The sequence below is a fragment of the Clupea harengus genome, chromosome 6 (genome assembly GCF_900700415.2).
Source record: "Clupea harengus chromosome 6, Ch_v2.0.2, whole genome shotgun sequence".
NCBI lineage: Eukaryota > Metazoa > Chordata > Actinopteri > Clupeiformes > Clupeidae > Clupea > Clupea harengus.
This window is the reverse complement of record NC_045157.1, coordinates 606,296-626,158: the sequence shown is the minus strand read 5'-3', so window position 1 is coordinate 626,158 and position 19,863 is coordinate 606,296. Positions and strand designations below refer to the sequence as shown.

At 47.6% G+C, this 19,863-nt stretch overlaps 1 long non-coding RNA gene across 1 annotated transcript; it reads left to right on the top strand.

The window, feature by feature from the left end:
* Positions 1-12,072, top strand: LOC116220674. Its single transcript, XR_004163793.1, has 3 exons — positions 1-16; positions 3,853-3,856; positions 11,960-12,072. It is a non-coding gene; the product is annotated as an uncharacterized LOC116220674 (long non-coding RNA).
* Positions 12,073-19,863: the final 7,791 nt, after the last annotated feature.

Sequence of the window (19,863 nt, the reverse complement as noted above, 5' to 3'; positions counted from 1 at the left end):
GAGAGAGAGAGAGAGAGTGACTCATTCGCTGTGTTCTCAGCTCTTGTTGGCGTGGAGATGCAGACAACAGCATTTGCTCTGTTGTGAATGTGTGTGTGTGTGTGTGTGTAAATGTATCTCTGTATGTGTGCATGTGTGAATCTTGTGGACGCCTGTTGAGTGGGTGCCACCTTATTGCCATCATGTCAATGGGCAAAACACAAAACCAAAACTTGTCAGAGTGGTGACAGTTGATTACACATACACATGCAGACGCACACACACACACACACACACACACACACACACCCACATACACACACACACACACAAACACACATACTAACACACACACACACAAACACACATACTAACACACACACACATAGGTACAGTTCATGTGTCTCTCGCTTTTGTTTGATGTCATTACAGATTTCAAGATCCCAGATAATCCGAACAAACTGACTCCCAAGAACAATTTGAGTTAAAGATGCTGAATTCAGCTGTTGAAGAATGAAAAATGCATCCAGAGAAAATGATGTAGTTCACAAGGATTAGGAAAAGATGCTGTCTCATGGCATTCATGTGCGAACCTTTGTCATTCTTTGGTGTTTAGGAAAATACTAAATACTTACATGCTTAGAATATGCCATTTGCTTGAACTAAAGTATAATCTTTTGTTTTCTTTTTCTGAAATATACAGTCATTTTAGTTCCACTATAAGTATATGAAAAACAGAATACTTTGGTATGAACATCTGACATAGATCCCAATGTCAGCTCTCACTACAGTCTCAGCTTTACTTGTTGAGAGACAAAACAGTACTTTTCCATTCACATTCGAATGATGTCATCTGTGAACGAACACACTGCGAACTAACTCAAGTCTGCGCAAAAATCACTAACAATTCCTCAAGTGTGTTTTTGTTCTTTTTCTTTCAGTGGACATACACAACCCGAGCATTTGATCTGTATGTCCTTTCCTAGTCATAGGGCAAGCTGTCAGACCACAAATTATTTGTAGTAACTGGCCAGAAAAGCACTTTCTATTTTGGGGAGGCAGACTGAAAAAGACCTGGGGTGCTGAGGGTAGTCTCCGGCAGGATGAAGAGTCGGCGTATTGGAAAAGTGTTCTTTTACAGGTGGAGTGAAATCAACCCCCCTCATTCATTTTTAATGCTGGGTAGCAGAAGAGAAGACATCTCAGAGGAGGGGGGGGGGGGGGGGGGGGGGGGGTCGTTCTCGTCAACCTCAGCTCTTCTGCCAACTGCTCCCAGAACGAAAGGTTGACTTGCCGCGACAGGCTGACATGGGCTCTATAGGTTTGACAACATGGCGATTAAACAAACAGACACGGCCCGCTGTGAACGGAGAACACAGTCGCACAGCCTTTGAGTGGCATCGGTGAGTGGCATCGGCCATGCCCCCTGTGCTCCTCTGAGACGGCAGCGTAGGCACTGATGTTGGGAAGAGTGAGTGGCATCGGCCATGCCCCCTGTGCTCCTCTGAGACTGCAGCGTAGGCACTGATGTTGGGCAGAGTGAGTGGCATCGGTGAGTGGCATCGGCCATGTCCCCTGTGCTCCTCTGACACTGCAGCGTAGGCACTGATGTTGGGCAGAGTGAGTGGCATCGGTGAGTGGCATCGGCCATGCCCCCTGTGCTCCTCTGACACTGCAGCGTAGGCACTGATGTTGGGCAGAGTGAGTGGCATCAGTGAGTGGCATCGGCCATGCCCCCTGTGCTCCTCTGAGACGGCAGCTTAGGCACTGATGTTGGGAAGAGAAACACTGCGGAGACCAAAGCCTTAATCCAAAATAAACAGCCCTAGAGCCGAGTCCGGGGGGACTTAAGTGTGTTTGTGTGGGTGGGGGTGGAGGAGTGTGATTTAGAACCTTCACACAAGTCCGGGGGGACTTAAGTGTGTTTGTGTGGGTCGGGGGCAGAGGACTGTGATTTAGAACCTTCACACGAGTCCGGGGGACTTAAGTGTGTTTGTGTGGGTTGGGGTGGAGGAGTGTGATTTAGAACCTTCACACAAGTCCGGGGGGACTTAAGTGTGTTTGTGTGGGTCGGGGCAGAGGACTGTGATTTAGAACCTTCACACGAGTCCGGGGGACTTAAGTGTGTTTGTGTGGGTTGGGGTGGAGGAGTGTGATTTAGAACCTTCACACGAGTCCGGGGGACTTAAGTGTGTTTGTGTGGGTTGGGGTGGAGGAGTGTGATTTAGAACCTTCACACGAGTCCGGGGGGACTTAAGTGTGTTTGTGTGGGTCGGGGTGGAGGAGTGTGATTTAGAAGCTTCACATGAGCTGGACAAGGGTCATCGGACATGCCTGTGTTTGTAGCTTGGGTTTTAAAACTGTTTGGGGGATTTGTGAAGAGGCACAGGATTCAGGACCCAGCAGTGTGCACTGTGAAGTCTGAAAAGGCCATCCGAGCCAGCAATGAGACAACTAATATTCATGAGACATCTTGGCAGTCTACCTACTTCACTCATTCATGAAAAGCAGTTTTAACCTCCTAGATAAATGTGTGACGTGTAGCATCTCTCAGATCCGCTGGTCTCGGAAAGGGTAATACCAGCCATACCTTGTTGATGCGTCTACTGAGCTGTTCTGTTGCTCTTTTGCTGTTGCCCTTGGTAACTTGCAACAGATTGTCAAACGATTAGTGTTGACAAAGAGAGAGAACAGGCTCCAGCAGATTACTCACTTTTCTGCCTGCATGCCCCCTTCAGCTGGCTCAACACTGCCACCTGGTGCCTAGATACAAAAAATTATTTTGTGCATTTTGTCCTTTCTGTTATGCATCAGAATCGCACACAGATAAGATCAGCAATTTAAAATAGTGTTTAGATTACAGTATCTATCTATATCATGATACGGAAACATAATTCTCTTGTCCTGTGTTTTCTTGCATGACTGCACAATTATTCTCACCTGTGACACGCGGTAAGTTACCGGTTATGACCTAATTTTGTTTATATGGACCGAAATTTCACAGAAAAAAACAGGGATATCTTCTGTAAGGATGATATTGATAGAACCAGACTGAGCAGAACAAAATAACACGTAACTCCCACCTCCTGAAGATAGAAACATTAAAACTTGTTTAATTTTGACTATTCCCCATTTCAGCAGACGGGTTCATGTCTCGAAGTCAGCGGTAACTTAGGTTTGCAAGAAAAAAAACTTCCATCAGTTGTTTTTCTCGTTGTGTCCACAAGGGGGTAAAAGAGTTACTATATTTGAAAAGAGTCCACAAATAGATGATGCAATAGCCTCATGTAGATGGTTACTTTATTTATCCCGAGGGAAATTTACAAGATGTAACGCATCATGTACAAGATGCGTTATAATAGAGGTCAGTGTGACACCAGCACTGATGTGGTTCTGATATCATTCCAGGTCTTCGTTAAGCGTATCATCCAACCCCCACGTTATCATCCTCGCTGAAGGTGAAATTTGGAAATTTGGTACACAAATTTCGATCCATCGACCTCTGGGTTATGGGCCCAGCACGCTTCCGCTGCGCCACTCTGCTCTGCGGCTATGTGAGTCAATTCACTATTTCTCCGTGCGTGCGTGCGTGCGTGCGTGCGTGCGTGCGGAAGAGAGAAAAAAGGAGAGAAAAAAAGAAGGAAGGGGTTTTGTATGGCCTAATCCTCCATGACTAAAGTTTTTTTAATGTTGATGTACATCATACATTATTTTTTAAACATTAAAAAAAAAAAACATAAAAACTGATGAGTGACACATTTTGGTAAACAGATGTGGGACAAAATGCAGATACAGTGATTTTACTTCTTTACACACAATTATGAATGTACATAACCCAGATTCATCAGGAGAGGCTTGGACACCTGGCTGCAGCATGGTGGAAGCAGTCAGGGAGGAGCTTGGAGGCAGCAGCAGTCAGGTTCCCCACCCACCAGTTCCTGCAGCAGCCCCTCAATAAGGCTGATGGCGGCCTCCACGCCGCATGTCCTTCTGCAGCAGTACTGGCTCAACTGCCTCCTACTTATTCTCCTGTCCACCAGAAGATCAGTAAGGGCTAGCACCCCTTCCTGCATGAGCTGCTCCCTCGTCATCTGCCGCAACAGAGCGAGGTCCCCTGCATCCCACTCAAAGGTGCATGCAGACAGGCAGCCCATGAAGGTGTGGTAGAGCATCGGTGGTGGTGCCGCCGACAGCCCGCCTCCTCATGAAGTGCCAGGTGTACCTGGTCTGCAGCTTACTCGCCCCCTCACTCACGCAGCGGCCACAGTCCACGTATAGCAGGACTGGGGGTGGAACAGCTGCTTGGTGGTACCGCTCCATCACTCCATCCTGTCCAGTCCCAGCCCCTCCTGCACAGTCACGACACTGGTTAGGATCTAGCCAACCTCGTTGCCAATGGAGGTCATCCAAAGAGCTGTCCCCCTGCCACGGCCAGTCAGCTTCCTTGTGATCTGAAATTTGATAACAGTGATGTTTAATATTGCGCACTTTTTTTCCCTACAGCAGTAAGTGTATGTAGAATAAATACACAGCACACATTTATAATAACTGCTTATAATTTAAATCAATGTTATTAGCTAACTAACTAGAACCATACAACAGGTACAATAAGCAAATAGGTACAGTAGTCAACAAGTAAACACTGAATGTGAGCATGCTTTGAACAATACACTGAGACACTGCAGCACATAAACATACACTATTGTACCGTTATCGTTATCAATAGCAATCATATTATGCATGATCAGTTACAGTAGTTGTATGATATACGAGAAACAATGCTTAACACCGCTGGTCAGGCGTCATACACAGATAGCAAGCTAACTAGATGGTTAGCTTACTGATACAAGCTTTCAACAACTACTTTAATCACTGCCAATACTCGGCCGTTTGGCTGTTTCAGCTCAGAGTAACATTATAGTAGTTACACATGGCTGTTTCCATTCATAACAATGTTGTAGTTATAAGACGTAGCATAATCTAGTTCATAATGTAACCGTTACATCGGTGCACGTATCTTTAGTGAAAGCGTTAACGTTAGTTAGGCTTGTCAATCAATACAATATGGAAATGAAACGTGTGTCCGTCTAAGAGAAAAATAAAAACATGTCATGGTTACTTACTTACTTAGACTTTGACGAGTTGTCGTAGCTTCAGCCATCTTGAGGAGCTTGCGTCTGCGTAACTTGGCAACGTAACGTCACACAAGTTCAAGCCAAGTTCTCGAGTATGAAGAGAAGCGCCGCTATTGGCCCAGGTCCATTCTCGTTCCGCGGCTGGATTGGATACTGAGAATGGATTTGAAAGGCGAGGATTGGCCGACGAGACCCGAGCGGTCCTGCTCCAAGTAGGGTAACTCTCAAAGGTGAACTAGCCTAGCACGAGAGGCGAAGCCTGGAAGCAACGCAAACAAAAGGCAGCGTGAGAGCTGCACAAAGAACCAACCTTAACTCGCGCTAGGCCTAGGGGAACACTGGTGATTGCTACTCTCATTGAGTAAAACGGAAACGACGCAATAATGAGCCGACTAACCTAGCCGGGTATTTATACCCCTACTAATCACAGTATACATGGGAAACAGATGAGTAACATAATTAGTGTAGATGAGACACAGGTGAGTAACAAAATGACACTAGTATAACGATAAGACTGTCCAATTGTCCTTTGGCCAGCAGATGGCGCCAATGTCCCCAAACTGAGACAATCATAGTCCAAAGTCATGACATAAGCATTGCGACTCGAGTCAGTGAGTGGGATAAACACTCGGTCGAGAGACGAGACGAGACAGTAGACGGAGAGTAGACGATTATTAAAAGCAGCAATGTGAATCGCCACTACGAGACGAAGCACAAATCTTTCGCGCAAACATACCCACTCAAATCCTTACGGAGGGCACAGAAAATAAACGATCTAAGAGTCCAATATGATCGATCCACCAGAATCCTATCACGTCATTCACTGCCCAACAAGGGCTAACGAATGTTCCCTTAGAGTTGCTTGGATTTTGTGTCATTTTGTATTTGAACTCACTCATGAATGTAATATTGAATTAAAATTGGACTGCTGATGCTGGAACATGGAACACCTGAATAGACAGAAATAGTTACACAGAATTTCAACGTGGAAAGGCTGCCACAAGGCAGAGAGGCCTTCTCAGGAATATGTAGGCCTTCTTTGAAGAAGGAACCAGGCTCCTCTGAAAAGGTAAAAGAAAGGGCAAGCCTCAGGAGTCCATATCTTAGATTACGCATCAGATCTCTTCCTCTTTTGAAACTTCGCAAGACGGAGTGAACATCTCCGAGCATATCTCAAACGCTCTACCACAGTCAAAAGAGTTTTGTGTGTTTTTCGCTCTCTACGGGTTGGTGAGTTATCTGGGTTCCTTAACCCTCACTAGCTCAGGGCACTACAAAATTCGTTGGCTCAACTTAATTTTGAAAGTAGTGGCTGCTATCCTGGCTGCCTGGCTGGCTAAGTTTCTGACTAGCCTGCTAGCTTGCTAACAACGTGTTCGTTGCAGATAGTGTGCTTGTGTTTTAACATTCTTCTCTACTTTCAGATTGAAAAAAGATGGCCAGACACTACCCCGACTGCGGTCACGTCCGTCCCAAGGGCGACCGCCACCGTCGGTGCGTGACCTGCCTCGGCAGGGACCACGCAGAGGGCGCGCTTTCGGGCAAGGCCCCTGTCTGTTCCTGTTCTGTGCTAGCCTCCCGCTAGCTAAGGCTACCAGGCTCCTTGCGTTCTGGAAGCGCAAGGACGCCGAGGAGACTGCACTGGTTCCATCCGGGGCTAACGCCCCCGTAGGAATGAGCGCGTCTTCAGCCTTGGACTTGGTGAGTGTGAGCAGTTGCCTTGCAGCTGCAGCTCCGTTCCCGGGTCTCTTCCCGTCTCCGCCGCCTGTCAGCCCTGGGGCTGCGGGCAGTGAGGCTGAAGAGCTTCAACCAAGCGGTGTCCAGCCTGAACTCGAGCTGGACATCAGCCTGGATGATGATAGTCTGCTAGACTACTCCGATGAACACAGCTCAATCGCGGAAGTAATGCAGACGAACCAAGACGTTAGGATGCGGGTGGATACACCTCCTACCTCGTCTCGGAACCTGGGCCATTAACTCAGCCAGCTGCCTCGGGCTCCCTCTCCCTCCCCCTCCCAGCGTGCGGTCCTCGCTGCTGGACGGGGAGTTTTATGCTGGCCCCGCCGCACCAGTTCCCAGCTGCATCCCTTTTTTCGAGGAGGTGCACGAGGAACTGCAGGCGACATGGGAGATACCCTACTCGGGCCGAGCCCCGGTGCCGGGGTTCGCGCCCTACATGCAGCTCCACATGGCTAAGGAGAGGGGCTACCTCTCCTTTCCTCAGGTGGAGGATGCAGTAGCGGGCTACCTCTCGCCCGCCTCCCCCACGATGTGCCTCGGCCAGAAGCCTCTCCTGCCTACGCGGGTGGCCAGGCACCACCACCACCAGGCTGGCAGAGAAGTCCTATTTGGCTGCAGGGCAGGCTGCCTGCACGACCAATACGGCTGCGCTGCTACAGCGCTACCAGGCAAAGCTCCTGACTGAGCTTGCCTTGTCGCTGGGGGAAGATCACCCGTCTGTGGCAGAACTCCGTCGCGCGACGGATCTGTCGCTCAGACTAACTCGGTGCACATCACAGGCACTGGGGAGGGTGATGGGTGCCGCGGTGGCTACCCAGAGGTCTCTGTGGCTATCACTGGCTAAGCTTTTAGACAGAGAAAAAGCACCACTCCTCGACGCCCCGGTCTCTGTCCAGGGCGCCTTCGGGGAGGCAGTGGTCACAATGGCTGCCAAGTTCGAAGAACAGCAGAAGAGCAGAGAGGTATTCCAGGCTTGGATGCCTCGCTCTAGTGGCACGGGTGAGACGTCCTCCTCAGGACACACCACACCCGCACCGGGCCAGAAGAGAAGCGGGTTCCGCTCGCCAGCGCCTCCAGCAAAGGTGTCCACCGGGCGAGGCTGGCAGAGACACCCCTTCCGCCCTCCAGCGCAGCCTGCAGCACAGCAGCAACCAGCTGCGCGCCCTGCCAAGGGCGCAGCCCAGGCTCCGCGGCAGCACTCCGCTCGCCGCGGGCGAGGCAGAGGGAGACCTCAGGCTTCCTGATCGTGACAGTCCGCCACTCGTCACACAGGGGGGAGCGGTGGAGCCCACACCGCCTCCACAGAAATCAGCCCGTCGCTCACATGTGGAAATCATGTCCAGCACGGTAAGCAGGTTCTCACAAGCACCACAATCATATGTCCTAACTCCTGTCCCAGATGGCGCAGTGCCCAGGCATGCTTGTGCGACTCCCCCCGCGATGCACACAGTGCAATCGCACCCGCTAAATTTTTTCAAAAACATGAGGGGGCAACCCCAGACCTCGTCTCCCTCCCTAGGCGGAGTGGGTGTAGATCTAGGCTTAGACTCATTGACCATGAGCGGGTAAGTTCCCGACAAATTCAACTCAAAGCACAACCTGGCTGGTTGTGTGGCGAGTTGGCGCGCATGCGCAGTGTCACCATGGGTGCTAAAAACAATCACAAGGGGTTACGTGCTGCAATTCGCCCGTCCCCCTCCACCATTCAGCGGAGTGATACAATCTGTGGTGCAGCGAGAACAGTCTCACTTCCTACGGGAAGAGATAGTCTCCCTGCTCAGAAAAGAAGCAATAAGCATAGTTCCTCCCGAGGAGGAAGCTGCAGGCTTCTACAGCCGTTACTTCCTCGTCCCCAAAAAGGACGGGATTTACCGGCCAATATTAGATCTACGTGTGTTAAACAAAGCACTCATGCCGCTACGGTTCAGAATGTTGACCCCACGCAGGCTTGTGCAGTTTATAAGGCCAAACAATTGGTTTATCACGATAGACTTAAAAGACACTTATTTCCACGTTCCGATCCACCACAGACATCGGAGATATCTGAGGTTTGCGTTTGGAGGAATAGCGTACCAATTCAACGCACTCCCATTCGGCCTGTCCCTAGCGCCGAGGGTATTCACAAAGTGCGTAGAGGCAGCCATCGCCCCATTACGTCTACGCGGCTTACGCGTATACAATTATTTGGACGACTGGTTAATAGCTGCTCATTCAGAGGCTGCAGCGGTGCAGGACGGCCATCTAGTGGTGGCGCACCTGTATCGACTGGGCTTTGTAATAAACAGGGAAAAAAGCGTTCTCTGCCCCAAGCAAGTTACGCATTTTCTAGGCATGATTTTATACTCCACCTCCATGGAGGTCAGGCTGTCTCAAGAACGAATAAATGCCATCAAAACATGCGTGCGCCAGTTCCGACGGGGACAGTCAGTCTCGTCGCTGTGCTGCCAACGCCTGTTAGGAATGATGGCGTCAGCCGCCATAGCGCTCCCGTTGGGGATGTTGCGTATGCGGCCATTCCAAATATGGTACCTGTCTATGAAGCTCAACGCAGTCACAGACAGGCATCGCAGAGTAGTGGTGTCCTCCAGATGCAGGAAAGCCCTGGCGATCTGGAGAACCCCCTGGTTTCTCGCCGCGTCGGGCACTATGGGCATAGTGTCGCGTCACGTGGTGGTGACCACAGGCGCCTCCACCAAAGGCTGGGGGGCAGTCTGCGAAGGGAGGAGTGTGAACGGTCTCTGGTCTGTGACAGAGGCCGCGTCTCATATAAATGTGTTAGAGCTGCGAACAGTAGTCCTAGCTCTACAACACTTTCTGCCCAGACTGAGTGGTCAGCATGTACTAGTGAGGACGGACAACACTGCGACCTTGGCGTATATAAATCGCCAGGGCGGAGTGCGCTCCCAGTCACTACACCATTGGGCGACTCGCCTGCTCCTGTGGGCAGCGAGGCACGTCCTGTCCCTCAGGGCAGTTCATATACCAGGTCACCTCAACTACGGTGCGGACCTGTTATCGCGGGGCGATCCTCAAGCAGCAGACTGGTGCCTTCACCCACAAGTGATAGGTCAGATCTGGGTGCGTTTTTTCAAGGCGCAGGTGGACCTGTTCGCGAACAGGCAGAACACCTGCTGCCCGCTCTGGTTCTCGCTAAGGGGCGACGACCCCCCACTGGGCATAGACGCGCTGGGTCACCAGTGGCCAGCTGTACCCCTATATGCTTTTCCCCCGATCCCGCTCCTCCAGCAGGTGCTGTGCAGGATTGCGGACGAGGGCAGGGAATTGATATTGATAGCCCCCCACTGGCCCAATCAGCCGTGGGCGGCAGATCTAGTCAATATGTCAGTGCAGCAGCCTTGGGAGCTGCCTCTGCGGAGAGACCTCCTAACGCAGGCGCACAGGACAGTGTGGCACCCCTATCCGGAGTGGTGGCGTCTCAGAGCCTGGCACCTGAAAGGTGCAGGCTCATAGCGTCAGGCTTGTCGGACGCGGTGGTGGCTACAATACAGAGTGCCCGAGCTGTATCAACACGGGCTCTGTATACGCTGAAGTGGCGCAGTTTTGAGCGGTGGTGTGCTGCGCGTCAGCACGACCCCATTAACTGCGCGCTGGGTGTTATTCTAGAATTCCTACAGCAGTTGTTTGATGAGGGGAAGGCGGCTTCTACCTGAAGAGAAGGCGGCTTCTACCTGAAGAGAACTCCCACATACATGATGCTGCAGCGCTATATGATAATGTTAAGGATTTGGATAAGTCAGAGACTGTTATCATTCAAAACACACAGAAGCTTAGGAGCAGTGACAGTTTATTTTACACTCCTGTTAAAATTGGAAAAGTGACTCTTGGCGCTATGTTAGATAGTGGTTCAATGGCTTGCTCTTTAAGTGCAGAAGCGCAGCGGAAGCTTAATGAAGCTGGTGTTGTCTCTCTTAGCAGTCAGGAGGTGACTAGTGTGGTTTTTGTTGGATGTGGTGGCATTCGTGTGAGGCCTAAATCAGTGGTGAATCTAGAGATGGAAGTCTATGGATGTAGTGTGTCAGTGCCTACCTTTGTTGTGGAGAATCAACAGGATGAATTAATCATTGGCTCCAATGTCATCAGATATATAGTCAGTAAGCTCAAGGGAGATCCGAGCTACTGGGAGGCTCTGTCGACATCAGGCTCCGGTAACCACGAACTTCAACAGTTCCTCTCTCTACTAGCTGGGCTGGAGCGCTGGTCTGATGATGTGGTCCCAGACAAAGTAGGCACAATCAGATGCAACAGTGCTGTTACCCTGACAGCTGGCAGTGAGCACCTTGTGTGGGGGACCCTTCCTAAAAATGTGAAGATATCTCCTGGTAGTACCGTCATGACTGAACCGACCTCTTCTCACTCTGCACCAAGGGGCGTTATGGTTGCCAGAGTAGTGACGCCTCTCTGGGGTGACAGATGGGTTCCACTCAAGATCCTTAACCTCTCAGACAGCCCAATCACGTTGCGTAGGAACGCCAAGCTTGCAGATGTCTACACCTGTCTTGCGCTGGAGGATATGGAGGTTCCAGAGCTCAGGAGCTCTCTTCAGGCTACATCTGTTGAGCCTGCTAGCACATCAGCTCCATCAGATGTCGAGACCGTGCAGGAGAGACTGGTACGTGTTGGCCTAGGAGACCTGGACCTCGGATCTTGTGATGTGTCAGCAGACTGGCGGGGAAAGTTGACCGATCTTGTGCTTAAATATGAAGATGTCTTCTCTCGCCATAATCTGGACTGTGGTGAAGCCAAGGAGTTTGTGCATCGGATTCGACAGTTGTTTGATGAGGGGAAGGCGGCTTCTACTCTCAAAGTGTACATGGCTGCCATTTCAGCCTGCCACGCAGGCATTAATGGCAGTTCTCCCGGCAGTCACCCGCTAGCGTCACGCTTTATGGCGGGGGTGAGACGGCTCAGGGTGCCAGAGAGACACCTCATACCCTCTTGGGATCTGTTAGTGGTGTTACATGCTCTCACAGGGCCTCCGTTCGAGCCCCTGGAGACAGTGGACATAAAGTTTGTCTCTTTAAAGACTGCGCTGCTCCTGGCGTTAACGTCAGCAAAACGCGTTGGTGACATGCAAACCCTGTCAGTGTAACGGAGTTGAAAAATCCGTTTAACAATATAAGGTATATATAATGAGTTTCGCCATAATTCAGTTGTAAATAATGTTGGTGTTTTGGAGCCACCTCTGGAGCTGTGGTGTACTGCAGGTCTGCAGTTTATATGTGTGTACAGTTGCCGTTACTAGACAGAAAAAGTTTGCCTGTCAACGGTAGGTCCACTGTACAAAATGACCCTGATGATTTATAAACTTACAGATTGATGAATGCAATAAATGTCGACAACTTCGACATATTACATGTAGTTTATTTGATTAGTGTGTATTTTGTTGTTTGTAAAGAAGTTTTACCAATGGGCAGAGAGTTTTATCATATTTGTATACCACGAGGTTCATCATGATACATACTGATTAGCTAGCTAGTTCGCTGGGAATTTCCCATTATCCACGTTCCGTAAGCTAGCTAACTACTGCCGTACTGAATGTATTTTGTCATTTGATTTTATTGGTGCAGATGCTGTGTACCAATTGTGATGTTTGTGCATGAACAGGTATGTTGCTGTTGCAATAGTGTGTTATATGTGTGAAATATGTGCATTGTTGTTTAAATTGGTTGTGCGCTGTTTTACTTGTGCGTGATTAATGTGTTGTTTAAATGGGACAGAAAAAGTTTGCCTGTCAACGATGCTGTGTACCAACTGTGATGTTTGTGCATGAACAGGAATAAAAGAATCAGTTGCAGTTGCAGTATTCGTCAGTCCTAAGTTTGACCACCATCACATCAGTCAGCCGATCGTGCCTTCAGTTCTCGATCGCTGGTGACAGAGTGGTTATGCGACCTAATGCTGCTTACACACCTAAAGTGATGGTAACCCCATTCCGCAATCAGGTGATTGAATTAGCAGTTTTCTCGCCTCCTACTTTTGTGTCAGCAGAGGAGGAACGTTTGAATAAGCTCTGTCCGGTGCGCGCTCTCCGCTGTTACGCAGAGTGCACTAGAGCTTTCAGACAGTCGGATCAGCTATTTGTGTGCTTTGGTGCACGTGCAAAAGGCAGACCTCTTTCAAAACTGAGCCTCTCCCGTTGGATAGTAGAGGCTATCGTGTTGTCTTATAAGAGCTTGTCTTTAGATCCCCCGGAGAAGTTGCATGCGAACTCTACGCGGGGGGTCTCGTCTTCCTGGGCCTTACTAAAGGGCGTCTCAGTGGAAGATATTTGCAAAGCTGCAAGCTGGAGTTCTCGCCACACTTTCATTAGATTCTATATGTTAGATGTGGCTGAACCTAGTTTTCTTCATAGCGTTCTGCGGGCAAACGATCTCTGAATCCCCTGGCCTGAGAACGATGTATATGATAAGTGTGTTCATTGGTGTCTACATGTTATGTTGCACATGAAACATTTCAGGGTGGTTTCCTACAGGCGCAGGATCACGATCCTCGCCGCCTATGATAAAGGTTGCCCTGTAAATATGTTCACCGCCAGCGGCCGTATGAACCTCTATGAGGGCAAAGGCTTCAATAAGCTAGTGTGTGTGATTGGCTGCCACTGTATTATCACGCGGGAATGTATAGGGTCCCATACTGTTATGTCGCAGTGAACTGCGAAAAGGAACGTCTCGGTTACTTACGTAACCTCGGTTCCCTGAGCAGGAACCAGACATAACAAAGTTGGCGTGTACAGTGTGACCTTGGTTTGATATTCTTTTCTAGGAAGAGATCTGATGCGTAATCTAAGATATGGACTCCTGAGGGGCGGGCTCAGGAGCGCGCATTGACAGATCTCGCGGCCTTTCAGGCGTGAATAGATAAATGCTTCGATTTGTACCCCATGACTGACGTCATGTACCATACTGTTATGTCTGGTTCCTGCTTAAGGAACCGAGGTTACGTAAGTAACCGAGACGATACTCTCCTAACCTCTGAGCTGGGTGAAGATAGGGGTACTCTCCTAACCTCTGTGCTGGGTGAAGATAGGGGTACTCTCCTAACCTCTGTGCTGGGTGAAGAAAGGGGTACTCTCCTAATCTCTGTGCTGGGTGAAGATAGGGGTACTCTCCTAATCTCTGTGCCTGATCACTGCTCTTGTCACACAGCCAGGCCCAGTGGGGGACTCTAGTGCAGTGGGTGGCTGTATTTGGTCTCAGTCCAGAGACTCAATTACCCACAGTGCCTCTGTAGGTTGCCATAACCGTGTTCACTATGCAAGTTCTGTGGTGAAGGGAGGGAAGTAAGTCATCATTGGGGAAATGAACATGTTAACCACAGGATGTGGTACCGAGTGGGTACTGAATTCTGGAAATAAGGGATTCTTTGAGGGGCAAGCTTTGCCTTTTTGGTTTTATCAAAATAATATTGGAACTAATAATCAAATCAATGATTATATGCACACCAGTCCACATTCACATTAATGGGCACTACTAAACAATCAATGAGCCATTTCATGACAATGTGATGGCAATGAGGAGTACAAATAGTGTTTGTTTAATTGATACTTGTCAATTACTTTATGTTTTCACATTACTTGTCAGGTAGTACTGAGTGAGGCTCCATCAACTACATATGCATTTCCACAAGAACATGCCCCCGCTTCTGTGTGTGTGGCTAGATCCCTCTAGCCTGCTACATTAGCTCGGCAGATAGCTAACAGTTTCCCAAAGTCAAAGGCTGAAGCCCGAAGGAACAATACCACTGTTCAGTTGGAATTTTACACCACTAGAGGGTGCTATTTCCCTGTACAAATAACAACAGAACAGCACAGTAGTTTCTCAACAGCAGCAGAGGATCCCTAACCCTCGCCCTGTTTACCTCAATAACTGTAAAGGGACAAACGAAAACTTAAACTACAGAAACTGTAGAAACAGCCATTGTGCAGAGGAGCCTCTCAACAACAACAACAAAACTTCCAAACAAACCGAGTAGGTAAAGACTGGTTTTTATTTCATACGAGTTGTTGTTTTTCCCACAGAGCTGTGAAATTGTTTATGTTGGTTACATATTTTTCCACCTGAGTTGGTTGACGGTTAAGGGAAAATACACTAATTTTCTCAACTTAAAATATATAAGAAAAGGTTAATATGACAAGGGTAAGTAGAGTAATGGAACAGAACACTATGTTGATGGTGGCAATGATTTACATTGCAGGTAAATTCTAGCACAGAGTATGGGGTAGAATAAGTGCATGACAGTGTGGTGGGGGTGGGTAGGTGTAGGCCGAGGGTTTCTGCAACTAGATCAGGTGGAGAGGTTGTGGTCAGACTTTAACAGGAAGCACTGCTCATGTCAGTTCTCATACCCTAATTTTGGAGTGCCAATTTCACTAGAATCTGACTAGAACCAGACATGACACCCCTGTTGAGGTTGGATTCTCCATATATACACTCTTGTTTTAGGTTGGGTTCTCCATATATACAGTTTATGTCGTCACTGCGACCTTAATGTTTTCCCTTGGTTCAGACCCCTCTGAGACACACAACACCAGAAATGAATGAAGTTTAACAGTTTATTGTAGAGGGCCGGCAGCCACACACACACTTAGAAGCACAGTCCCTGGGCAAAATATAGTACATAGTTTAGGCCCAGCCTATCCTATGTAACCCACCCCAATCACACAGGATAAAGAGGCTAACTAATAGCCAGTCAGGCACCACAAAGGGGGGAGGAGGAGTACAACTTAATTGCAGAGAGGCCACTTAGAAATAAGACATGCAATACATTAGAAACAAACTCCCCACAGCAAAGCCCCCAATATCATTCCCAGCTAGGCAAAACACTGGTGTTACAATTCACACGTGCAATACACTCAAGCAATGTCCGTGCACAGATGGCTCACACACACCCACAGCAAGCTACACCACTGTTACAGTTCGCTCCCACGCTACACTAAACAGCCCCTCGTCACGTTAGGCTGCACTTACCTCCCCAGCAAGTGGAAACCAATAAGAGGGGCTCACCCAGTTCATGCCTGCCCCGCTAAGCGGGTGCGCTGCCGGTGATGAAGAGAAAAACACTTTTGGTCGGCGTCATCCCCCACGCCGACCAAAACACAGCAAAATCACCCAAACCCCACGAGCTCAATAAGTCCAGGAGCAAGCGAAACAGCGGTTCATCGTTGCAGGATGAAGGAGGGAAGATCACGCCACCGTCGCACTTCCACACACCCTGGCTGGTGACAGTCTGCGTCTCTCTCTCGCACTCTTCCTCCCGATGCCGCTTCTGCTTCTCCTCTGACGGTAGCTCTGGACAGAAAGCACACTTACAAACCGGCCGGCTAGAAGCTGACCCATTCACACAGAGTATCCACTCGAATCAGTACAAGCACTTCCCTTTAGCTGGCATGCTAACATGCTTCTCTCCCCACACGCCGGCTGGCTGGCGATTGTTGTTGTCTGGCGTGTCGCTGCTGGATCGCGTCATCACTCCAGCGTCACCTGGGAAATCTCTATCGTTCCTTTCAGTTACCCTGTATAAAAGGGATTCCTCCGTCCAGTGTCCAATCATATAATCAACGCTTCGTGGCCATTAGTCCATCAGTTCATTAGTCCACAATTATTGCCACAACGTTCTCCCCCTGCACACTGGTTACAGCACAACACACAATTATACAACCACATGATTACACACATCAATAACAATGATAATTTCCCAAACTGAAATGTGACATATACTCTTGTTTTAGGTTGGATTCTCCATATATACACTCTTGTTTTAGGTTGGGTTCACCATATATACACTCTTGTTTTAGGTTGGATTCAGATTCCAGAAATTACACCCCTGTTCAGCCTGCAGCTTGCTGGTGTGTTGGAGTCTCTGGTCTTTGAGTTAATAGTGTCCTGTTTTCCTGTGTTCAGTGTGTGTGTTTAGTCAGTTTAGATAGTAGTGTGGTGTAGATTCCTGTGTTCAGTGCGTAAAGGCAGGAAGTCAGTTGTATGATGGCTCACTCTAGATGTTATTTTTGTATTACTTCTTCACAGCTTTATCGTTATGTGTGTGTGTGTGTGTGTATATTCTCCCCCTCCTTCTCTATTCATGCATCTCTGTTCTATCCAGCATTTCATAATTATTGTACATCAATCTCATCTGATAATGTATGCCATACAATCACAAGACAACAATTTTCACCGTAATGTATTTCATATACACCATTTTCAGTGTAATGTATTTTATTTACATGATTTGCGATGTAAGCCTTGCCACAGTTGATGTACATGGAATCTTGACACAGTGCCTCATTAGCAAAGATGTGTTGACAAAGAACAGACTATACAACATTCTAACATGAAACAGCAAAGATGTTAAAATTTGATCCAAATTTGAAGTGTACATGAAGATAAGATGCTACAGTCACATCTATACTACGACACTTCCTGTTTGAGGGGCACTGCTCGCCCCCATGTTCTCTGCCGCAGTTTCCCGGAGGCGGCGGTAATTGAACGCATACAGGACTGGATTTACACAGCTGTTGATGAAAATAAAGCTCTTTACGACAGGTCTACTCACTCTTTTGATGGCTAGTAGTTTATCATACAAAACTGTATTTTGTGTTTTATAGAGATGGCGAAAAATTTCCATCATGGTAACAACATGACATGGGATCCACAGGATGAGGAAAGTCACCCACAATGCTTGTGATCAGCCCTGGTTAGTCTCCGGTTGGAGAACAGGGCATGTTGGTTAACTTTCTTGTGGAGGCAAAAATAAGATGTGATGATGATGGAGAACGGAATGCTGGTTCAGCCACCAATCTCTGTCAAAAGTATGGCGACCCTCTTTCCATCTGACAGATGTATTCTCCAGCAGAGCTCTCTGGATCAACCCGTATCACATCAATATGTGGAAGGCCATCAGACCCACAGATACATGCTGCTAGCCACAAGATCAGAAGTAAAACCCTCTCTCCTTTTCTGCCCAACTTGGCCCACTGTCTGGGATACAGAACAAACACGTACCGATGAACACTAATCAGTGTGACTGTCAGCACACTGGCGTATCCACTGAAGTAGATGAGAAAGTAGACGGTTTTGCAAAGCACACGTCCAATGTGCCAGCCGAAGAGCAGGTTATAGATTGACAGCGGAGCAGTGAGCAGGCAGAGGATGTCAGAGGCTGCCAGGTTGAGCATCAAATGCAGGCTGAAGTTTTCTGTCTTGAAGTGGCGAAGAATGACGATCACAACCAGTATGTTTCCAGGTATTCCAAGCAGAGAGCTAAACCCCAGCACTCCACTGCCTATCTGGTATTTCAGATAATTTTCGGTGATGTTTGAGTTGTTGTGTTGCATGATTGCAAAGAACATTTATGTTTGTGTGTCATTATAGGAAGTGGCGAAGTATTTAACAGAGTTCTGGCCCTACCCTTTGCATCATGCTTATTTCAGCGTCATCAGGATGAAGTACTGAAGTTTAGTACTTAAGTAAAAGTACAAGTACCCAGGAAGATAAAAGTAAAAGTAAAAGTACTTCATCAACAATCCTACTCAAGTAAAAGTAAAAAGTACTTACTTTTAAATTTACTTTAAGTATTAAAAGTAAAAGTACTCACGCAATGGGTTGTCTCTCAATGTCTAGGCTGTGCCATTTTGATAAAGAAATAGCTACTGGTAATAAATGCCTCTACAGATGTCACTACTAGTAATAATTATAAGCAACAACATTTGTTGATTGGAAAGGTTGGTGTACTTATTGTGCCTACCATCTGTAATACTGTTCACACTATATCTTACAATTCTGCGGATGACAAGTTATCTACCAGGGATTATTTGCAAAGTTAATACCATTGAGCCAAACCAATAAAGACACCATGTGATATCTTTAAATCTTTTATTTAATTGTAAACGTGTAAAAAAGGGGAACATGAAAAACAAATGTGATTGTAAAACTGGACAGAACAAGGCACGCTAGCTTGACATAGCTAACCTACCAGCTTTATCTTACCACTACGTTAAATATATAATGAAGGTCCAATCATGTTTTTTTTGATGCTATTGCTGTATGTCAACATGCATTTCGCTAGATAACATTATAATATCATGTCAGTAAACGAATTAAATACATATATCAATATTCAAAAGTCAGGGACATTAACTTAGCATAGCAATCACTCTGCTTACCTCGATATGCTACTTTAAATTTGAGGGCGAATTATTGAGGCTAGCAACTGAAGGGACCGACATTTGATAGTTAGTTTAATAAATATATTCCATAGTCAATAATTCAATATATCTGACCTAGTGGTCATTTTAGTGTTCTTTGGATTTCGTGAGTTGTAAAAACTTCTCATGTGTATTCTGTTCCTGGCCTACATGAGGTGTGAGAAGCCCTCACAGCTTCCCCCCCTGCCTAGAGACATATAATAATTAGCATTTAGGGATCCACCCCCCCTGGCATGCACACAGCTTAAATTCTGTGCTTTCCCAACAGACACTCAGTGAAAGAGATTTAGGTGGAACACACTCTGTGAAATCTATCTCTCTGTCCTCCTCTGGTGCGCGCCACTGAAAGAATAAACCTGAACTTAGTTTTTCATCACAATCTGACTGAGTCTCCGATACATTTGGGATATAGAAATAATTCCTTTCACAACTCTTTTTTTGAGGGAGACCAGGAGTCATTCTTGGGGCCTTTGAACTCGAACATATCTTTTAAATAGGGCCAAGGGTGGCTCATATCAGAGGGCTCAGTTCAGGCCGACTCTGGATCCATGTTGAATAGGCAGTTGTCAGGCTGAATGTTCAACTATAACAGGCAAAGCTACCGCTAGTGCTGCTGCCAAACGCGCACTCTGATATCATTGGAGGTGATAGAGCCACCTGATTGGTAACGCAATCCATAGTTTTGTGTAGGCAACATTTTGGCGAAACTATGTTCATAAAATCTAACGAGTAACAGCACATATTGTAGAAATGTAGCAGAGTAAAAGTATAGATAATAGCTAAAAAATG